A 9,944-nucleotide genomic window follows, 5' to 3' on the forward strand; every position below is an offset into this window, starting at 1 on the left:
AACAAACCATATAATCTACGCGGTAGATACTTTTTGATTTTATGGAGTAGGCCAGTGTACCAGACCTTATCAAAAATCTGACTTATCCAGAAAGGCTGAGGAACAGTATCGTCTATTTTCTATTTTCTAGATCGTTGTCAATTTGTTGTACAAATATATATACCTGTTGAATAATGCTACACTAAACTGGTAATAGGGTATGGTCTTTTTGTTTGCTAGGATGGGTTGAAGATTTTTTAATAACAATTTCTTAAATATTTTGGATATAATTAGCAATAGACCGATTGGCCTATATGATGTAATTTCTTAAGGTTTCTTCCCTGGCTTCGGCATCATTATGACTTCCGCTATTTTCCATTGTTGTATAAAAACTAAGTCTTAGAATAGCATTGAATATCTACGAGAATATAACTCGTACTCTTACTAGATAGCTTTTATTAGACTTCCCCTGTTATAAAGTCGTAGCCAGGAGATTTTTTCAGGATGGTAGATTTCAATTCTTCGAAGCAAAAAACGGTGATTTTTTTAAATTTGTTTAAAAAAAATTGTATAAAAAATGCTCAAAAATTTTGCAGGCACCCTTCTAATTTGTTTAAGGGGGATGTTTTTGAACAGAAATCCGTAAAGAAACCGAATCAGAAACATTTTTCCTACAGAAGTAGCCTCACAACCTGTACTATAATACTTTCAAAGCCATTTAGAACCATTTTTTTTTGTACAGGGAATTTAATTTCCCTCTTATAAGCACATGTACCGTGAAAAATGTAGGGCATGTACAAAAATGTTATTATTTTGTACTGTATCAAATTGCCGAAAATGGGGTCAAAGTTTTCGAAAAATCAAAGATTGTCCCTGCTCCTAGTACCAATACTGTCCTATGTCATTATTATTGTATTACCAACCAAGTTATAAATGCCGTAAATGTTTGTCTGTTTGTAAAAAAAATCAAAGATTATCCCTGCTCCTAGTACCAATATTTTTGTACGGCATTAGCTGTCTCAGGTCATTATTTTTGTATTACCCACCAAGTTATAAATGCCGTAAATGTTTGGCCAAAATGCCCGCCCCCTATTGTGTGGTAAGTTTATCTTACCTGTGTAGTCCCTGTACCGATAAAAATTCACGGCATAGTTTCTAAAGTTGTTATTAGTTACATATTATAGTATTGATTTAAACGTGATTCATACTGGGTCAAATGACGCCTTGAAAAAATGATATTTTTTCTGTTAGTGTATACAACATAATAAAGTAGAAAAATTAATTTTTTAAATGTGGTTTCAAATCCAGTCATAATACGCTAATATGTGTTTGTTATTTTTGCATCTCACAGCACACCTAAAATAAAAATAAAACATATAGAACGCATTCAAATCCTACCGAACAGCGCCAGCGCGTAGTAATAGAATATATTGGTAAATAAACTATGTTCAAAAAACAAACAACTTATTCGAAATGTTTTGTTTATTTTGTTTAAATTGTTTATAGGTTTTGTGTCGGCAGTTACGAGCATAAATGAATGATTTGTAGTAGAATAAACATTTTACATCAAATGTAATAAATTAGATATTAATAATCTTATTCATAATTTAGTAAAAATTAAAACGAAATAAAAATTTTTTAATTGGAAATGGTTTGAAAGTTTTATAAAAATAACACTTTGTAGGATAGACTAATTAATTGTTGTTAGTGGAAAAAACCAAATAAATTATTCTGAGTTTGCGCCATCTAATAGCAGAATTAATTATTATTTGTGGGGTTAACTCATTGAAATGAATAACTTAGTTTTTAATAAAAACTAATGTGATTGATGACTAATCGTTTGTAGATTTTATAGAATTAACAAATTGTTTGTATGATCGGCTATTTAGAGGTGTTTATCGTTAAATAATAAAAAAACAATTAAATTATTCTGAATGTGCGCCATCTGATAATTATCGGGTAATATAATAGATAGGAGATCGTTTGTATGCTTAGACAAGGAAAGAGACTTTGTAGGTCATTATTTATTATAAAACTAACCTTAGGCTAGGCTTTCCTTGTCTTTTGAGTACATACAAATTTTGAGTAAATACTTTTAGTAGGCATTATCCCAGATTTAGCCATACGGCTCACACACCCTCTAAGGGGAAAATTGACTCATCCCAAATACCTACGGTATCAAAAGGATTGAGCTCTGGTGGGACTCTTTTCGTGTTATCGAGCCCTAGGTAACTTGGTTTGCTGGAGTATCTCCCAAAAATTTTCGTACACATCTGGACGTCGTGAGGAGTAGAGCTTTCTGCGTCCTTATAAAGATGTTCATTTAGACCCAGCTGTTTGATGTTCGCTAGGAGGTTTTTGGGAATAACACCAGTAGTAGATAGAATAATAGGTACTATCTGGGTACTTTCCATTCTCCATTGTCTCCTGATTTGTATTTCTAGGTCTCTATACTTGGCGATCTTTTCGTTGTATTTAACACGCAAATTATTGGTGTTAGGTATCGCCACATCAATAAGTGTTGTTTGCCTGGTACGTTTATTAACTAGTATGAGATCCGGTCTATTATGTGCCACTGGTTGGTCTGTGAGCACAGTGCGGTCCCAGTATAGCTTGTAGTTGTCATTTTCAAGCATTCTGTCAGGGACATATTGATAATAAGGAAGATGGAGGATAATTGGGGGTGTAGTGTAGGATTATGTTTGTCATGTTTCAAACCATTTCATAGAAAATAAAGAATGTTGTTTTTAAAATTAAAGTGGTCCTTTATTGATCCCATCACACATTACCCTCACATTAAGTACCTAAACGCTCGGTGGTCTTCCAGCAGACCACCCCGAAACCATAACTTAATTAAGAATGATTTTTTAAATTATTTTTCGGTATTTCTTAAGTTATCCTTAATAATACAATAAAACTAATATAAAACTTAATTTAAAAAACACAATTTAAACTAAACTAGTAACATACAAACTTTCATTTGTATGTTACTCATCAGATGGAAATACATGTATTTATTTTTAGCTGTAATTTCTGTAAACGTAGTTACCAGTCTTTTTCAACTGGTGGCGCAGCGAAGGTGTTAATTAAACTATCAACTGTTGTGCTCAGCAAATTTAAAATTAAGTGATTTTTGATTTTGATTTTGAAATAAGTGATAAGAAACTGTTTGGTATGTTTCCTCCACAAAAATTCATCGAGATATATTTCAAATAACTCCCTAGAAGTTCCACTTGTCTTCTTTCAGAGCTTCTTTTTTGCAGTGTCCATACACTTTCAATAGTCTGTGTATGAACACTGCCATTATCAGGATCAACAAAGTTCTACTGATGAACAATCCTAATCCTGAGTTCATACACCCTAGATTCCAAGCAATTGATATTGGCATAAACTCTTCATCCAGCCAAAACAATAATTGATCCTGGTAAAATCATTCTAAAAAAAATATTACTTTATTCCCTGGATATACATTTGTAACAATAACATACCTGGATATAATTGGCAAAAGTGTTTGTCTATTTCTACCATTATTGGTCCTCAGTTCTCAAATCCTCCAATTTCCACAGAACGCTGCTTCAAATACCTGCACTGAGTGAGACTCGGATCTTGATTTCTATCTGTGTGAAGTCACTGGTAAATCCATAAACGATAATTAGTATTTTACTTCGCGCAAAGAACGATCCCTCATGTATGGAAGTAGGTACTGTCCAAACATCATTTGCACTTTCATTATATTCATCAATTCGGCCACTACGGTTTATTAAAACCTTGCTCATATTGTTGCAAAAAATGGGAGTATACTGTATACTTCAAAAGTGTTTGTAAAATTTTTAATACACTTTAATTTAGAGGTTGGGTTAGTCAGTTCTTCTTTCTTCAGAGTACATACTCTGTTCTTTTTTATAGTTTGCAAGTGTTCGGTTCAGGTTTTTTGATCAGTTATGATTTTAGACAAGGAAAGAGAATCTCTCTTTCCTTGTCTAAGGTTTTGAAAAGACGTAGAGCATATACTCATTGATATCAGAGTATATACCAGAGTTTTTTTTATGTACTATGATTGATATACTCCATTCGCTTAGCTCGGGCACATTTTGTCAGATTCATTGTCGGAAACCTACAACAAAACAGCCTTATTTTAAAACAGTCAACCATGGACATGTATAATATTATGTAGGGATATTAGTTATTTTTCCTTACATAGAGACACCTCAAGAATCATTTCTAAACTTTTTCTATATTATAGTTCTTACTACTTCTAATTACAAAACTCAATAGCATATATGCCTTCTGCACAATTGTTTCATAGTGCTGGTTAAATTTCATATTGCTCTGAAAAACAACTCTATATATAAATAGCTTTACATTGTTTATATTAAATGGATTTGCTACTATATTAAGTTGCTTTTGTGTAAATGTAACAACAGAGCACTTGTTTACATTCAAATGCATTTTATTATGAGTAAACCAATTGCAAACAGTGCCCAAATCTTGCTGTAATTTATAACTATCTTCCAAGCATGATATTTCCTTGAACATTTTGAAATCATCTGTGAATATTAGACAGGATGAATGTGTAATACTTTCTGGTATAGGATTAATAAAAATGATGTAGTAGAGGTTTTAGCTTACTTCCTTGAGGCATGCTAGATGTGGGAACATATTTTAACGAGTAAGTACCTCCAATCTTAATCTGCTCTCTTTCTCTGTCAAGTAAGAGTGGAGGAAAACCTATACTCAGCTAATCTATCTGCCCATATGCCATGATTATATAATACATATTATAAGGAGAAGTAGTTTAAATACATTAATACCTTGCATCATGCATTAGGACATCCTCAATGATTTCAGTTACTTCTTTCTTTGCTCTAGTTCTTTTCTCCGGGGTTGGAAACTTTTTTGTTTTTTCTTCATTATGTACGAATAATGTAGGCCCATTCTCTTTTTTTCCATCTACAAAATGGCAACTGCAGAGGAAAGCCCCAGGACCTGGTTCTACTGTTCTTCTGTAAAATAACATATGCAAAAGAATGATATAGTACATTATTACCAAAAACAAAATATTCTATTTGATAAATTTTCAAATTTTACTCACCTTGTCAATTTTATCCATAGATTCCTTGTTTTTGTATTCTTTGGAAAACGATAAAATTTACATTTTTCTCGTACATTGTAATGATTACAATTGGGTGCCCAACACATTACCATTTTTCCTACAAAGAAAACATTTAGAATAAAATACACTTTATGTATTAATTATTACAAAAAACAATTCCATTTTAAAGTTATAAGATAAGTAAACAAGGATTGTTTTGTGGAATTTAATGATTTGTTTGCAAATTGGCTTCTTCAGTAAAATGTATCTTTAAATATACATCATTTTACATACCTTGAAGCGAAAAACTGGAGTTATTTTCAACAAAAACGCACAAAATCGATGTATTAAAAATCTACTTATGGTAATCACAATAGAATGCTTGGTTTGTTTGGATACAGGACCATAACCTATCTCAACGTGTGACGTCACCACTAATGAAGCGCTTAATAGCTACTATTAATAGCTCAAGTATCCTACTATTGCAGACTTTTCTTTAAAAAAAGAAGAATTATTCTAAATAGTGGAAGTGTATACTAAACCCATCAAATTTTGGGTAGTATATATTTAAAAAATATATTTTAGTTGTTATAATTTAACATACCTATTTATTATATGATGCAGATAAATATTGATTGTCGGTAATTCGCAAAGTTCTATTTTATTTACTCTTAGTTTGTTTACTATTGATATTGGCTATGAATAGGTGTGCTTGGTTGTATAGTAATTTCCAGCCACTTCTAGGCTGTCAAAAAGTAACTAGACAAAGACCTTGTCTAAGGAAATTTCAATGTTTACATTTTTCCCCTTTATTTGTAGCAACCTAGCGGAAAATACGCGCACGAAACTTAAAAAATCGGCTTCACTTATTATTGTCTAACAGCTCTACATCATTACAACTTACATTCTCTTACTCTTTATTTGTCTCTTTCTAGCTCATTGAAATTTTCCACTATCTCTCTACCATACCAGAGTATATACCAGAGATATGTAAGCACGGTTCTTGACTTACTACGGTTGCCTCTTCCGACTGGGGTGGGGATGCTTGAGTTGTGTCACCAGAGTACACAAGAATACAAAACCCATTTATTCGCGATTGAAACTGAATGTAGAGGGCAGGTCGATTGCAGTGTTGATTGGTTGAAGGGGAAGAATTACGTCACGAGAGTACAGTTTCGGGTGGTTTCGGGCTTAAAGTTCATTGGTTAGGCGGAAGATGCAACCGTAGTAAGTGTACGAACCGTGGTATATACCAGAGTTTTTGTATGTACTATGATTGATAGCAGAGTATACTATGGAGCATAACCTGCCGCGAGTACTGACGACAAGACACTTGCGGTTTTTAATCTGTCCCTCTCTATCGCATTGCATCTATTCTCTCTCTTTCTCTTACTAAAAGAGACGCTGCTAGATTTACCTGATGTAAGACAGAGACACAACGAAAAACGTCACTGATCAGTCTATATAATATAAGTCCCTAGTACATAAAAAGAAATAGTAGTGCAAGAGAGATAGGGCAGCGGGGAAGTTTGTTTGGACGATTCCAGGGCCCTGATTCTATTTCATTTCGATGTCGAAATTTAAAAGCGACTACGCCATGACAGTCGCAATCGCTAGCGATTCTCATTCATTTCGATTGTAGTTAAAACTGGGGATATTTACTTTATCATTTTGACACTGCTAAAAACTTGGGTTGGCCCTGTTGTTTATTGGCTGCACTACGTTGTTCGGTGGCACTACGCTTGTTGAATGTTTGTTTTGTTTACGTTACGTGAACGTCTTTTTTTTCTTGTTTGAGTTGTTAAATCATAAATATTGGCCATTCTCAATTATATTTTGAATTGAAAGAAAAGATAGCAAGAAAAAAAAGGCGATGTGGGAGATTCTTTAAGTTATAACCACTAAGATTTGACTTAGTGGTTATACTCTAATATATTTTTAAATTTACTGCAGCTAAGTAATACCAAGTAATACTAACCCTAAACATTTTTGGTATCCTAGAGGCATAAACACCTTCTTCCAAATATGGTTCTGATACCCTTATTAAATAATTTGCAGCTTGTTTATTAAGCCAGAATTGCTGCCTAAATTGAGCATCACTTAGCGAAAAAGAATTTTGAGTATCCCGTAACATTCTTATTATCCTCCGTTATGAGCGTCGGATATCTATCCTCTCTAATTCCTCCAAAACTAGCAAATGTCCGTAAAACACAGCCATATTAATACTTTTTGCCTCAGTTTTCCTTGCAAGGATCAAAACACCGCCTACTTAAACTGAACCTAAGTTCACTTCTCCCAGTCCAGTCAGTCATGTCAGATTAATTTCGACTCGAAATGAAATTTCAACCACTTTCTTGAAGTTGAAATTAATTTCGATAAGTCGAAAATTAGTGACGTCGTTTGGTTAGTTCAGCTGAAATCCACAAGGTTCGCAAAGTCGCATTTCGACGTCGCCATATTAATTTCGACATGTTTTGAGTCGAAATCTCAATTAGAATCAGGGCCCAGTCGTACGTAATGGCGGCGGCGCTACAGTCACTCTAGGTGGGGGTATGAGACGCATGTGCCGTGGAAGAATTGAAGTTGAAGATAGTGATGGTCAGAATCGATTACTTATGGGAATCGGTTACCGTGGAATCGAGTACAGTAAGGAATCGGATACTTTATTGAGTACTGAGTACCGAGTACTGTGGCTATCAGATTTTGAATTAATAGTCGGTTTGCCAATCTTTATCTATGATTTTTCAATTATTTGTGTGTTTTGCGTATATTTTTTTTTATAATAAATATAATTTTGGCAGACAAATAAAAACATTATAGATAGGTATCACAAAAAATAGACCAAAAATTATTCTAATAACAAAGTGTTTAAATATATTATTTGGTATAATTAAAGTAATTAATTAGCTAATAACAAAACTTTCAGTATTCTACTATTGTCTAAAAAATAAAAAAACAGTTTAAATATTAAATGAACATTAAAAATATAAATTAAGTATAAATAAAATAAAAAAACATTATAGAATATATCACAAAAAAATAAAAAAAAAACTAACTTAAATATAAAAACTGTTTAAAAATATAATTGTGTCCAAGTTTTTTGATAATAGTCGGTTTTGACGATCATTCGTAAATTGTCCTTCCTTCGAGAAGACTCTTTCAGATGGAACCGAAGTCCCAGGAACAGATAAATTCCGAATGACCCGAACATTACTGTAATTTCCGACGGTTCTATATTCGGCAAGTATTCAGGTAATTCAGTACTCAGTACTCAATCGGTTTCCAGTTCGAGTACTCGAGTTCAATTGATTCTGTAAGGAATCGGATACTACTCGATTCCAGTATTCGAATACTCCCATCTTTAGTTGAAGAATGAAGGTTGGTGTTGTGTTGGTCAGTTGGTCTGTTGGTATTGTATTATTTGTATTGTACGCCATTGAAATATTGCAAGTTGAATTTTGTTTTGTTTTGTCTTTGTTGTAATCATCTTATTGATTGTTGATGATTGTTGATCGTTAAAATGGAACAAAATAAAAGAAAAGAAAAAGCCAACCATGTTGTGTTCCTGGTTGTAAGGACCACACAAGCAGTAGATTTCGTTTTCCAAATCCGAAAAATGAAATGGACACGTTGGAATGGTTGAAAGTAATTAAGAGAGGAGTATTAAACCATATTAAACAATTATACACCTCTTACTGTTTACAATAAATTTCGTGTTTGCTCTAGACATTTTACAGACGAAGATAAAGTGGATTTTTACCAGCAATAGGTAAGCACTGTACCTCATAGCAAATGTTTGTTAGCAAACTTAAATTAAATAATATTTTGTATGTTTAAACTGTTATTGTTTAAATTAATGTTAATCCTATCATATGAATCTTACTTATATATTTTAAAATCATCAAAACTTATAAATCTAATTGTACTTAATTGTATTCCGCAAATATGACTTTGATTTTTAATATAAGTATTATGAATATTAATTGTAGTTAATTATTATAAATTTTGATGGGCCTTCTGGGCAACATATTATTTGGGTTCATTTCTGATGATGATAAAGATCAAGATATCTAGTACTTGTTTATTTATTAGTCCAACAGATTTATTTATTGGTTATGTTCTGTTAAAATATTGTATTTAAATTTCAGGCTCTCAGAATGCAGCAGATATTGAAGAAGAAGAAACTCAAACTATAAGGTTTATTGACGTACATGGTAATATCAAATATTCTATATTCTTTGGTAATATATTATAAAAATATGTCTTTACATTTTTCATTCAGTAAGTGTGCCAGATGCTATAACCACTTTCAAAGCTTTGCTTATAAATAATTTTATATCTTTTCATTCACCTGAAAGCAATTGTGAAAATGATGTTAGTGAGGGAGCATTAGATGCATTAGGTTTTTTTTAACAGGTGAGGTATTACCAGGTTGTAAACCTTTGGCACCTGAAGTGAATGTTTCACTTCCTCTTTCAGTTTCAAATGATATGAGAACTCAGGTGGGAAGGTGTACTGTAACCTATGTTGCAGGATATGTAGCAAAGAAAGTATTGAAGGTTTTCTGTGAGCAATGTAAATATAATATGTTATTTAGAGTAAAGAAAGAGGATACAGATTTCATTGAAATTGAATTGTTTAAATTTTTCACCATTCAACTGTAAAATCCATTCAAATACAGGTATAAATATATGTAAATTTATTGTTAGACTTTCTCTGTATATGTGGTGTAAAAGTGTAAATGCAATTGTAAATGGCAGAGACTAGAAGTTTATTAACTTACTTAAAAATAAACCAGACTACACTATGATAGATCCTATGAAATTAGTAGCTCACAGAAAATATGAAAGTAGGAGAAAACAATTTTGTAAGT

General features: G+C 32.4%; 1 long non-coding RNA gene across 1 annotated transcript; it reads right to left on the bottom strand.

Annotated features, from left to right (window-relative positions):
* Positions 1-1,644: 1,644 nt before the first annotated feature.
* LOC140452363 (uncharacterized) lies at positions 1,645-5,492 on the bottom strand. Its single transcript, XR_011952176.1, has 5 exons — positions 5,366-5,492; positions 5,072-5,189; positions 4,791-4,982; positions 3,468-4,093; positions 1,645-3,414 (listed from the first exon to the last, which is right to left on the bottom strand). It is a non-coding gene; the product is annotated as an uncharacterized lncRNA (long non-coding RNA).
* Positions 5,493-9,944: the final 4,452 nt, after the last annotated feature.

Source organism: Diabrotica undecimpunctata, chromosome 10 (genome assembly GCF_040954645.1).
Source record: "Diabrotica undecimpunctata isolate CICGRU chromosome 10, icDiaUnde3, whole genome shotgun sequence".
Taxonomy (NCBI): Eukaryota; Metazoa; Arthropoda; class Insecta; order Coleoptera; family Chrysomelidae; genus Diabrotica; species Diabrotica undecimpunctata.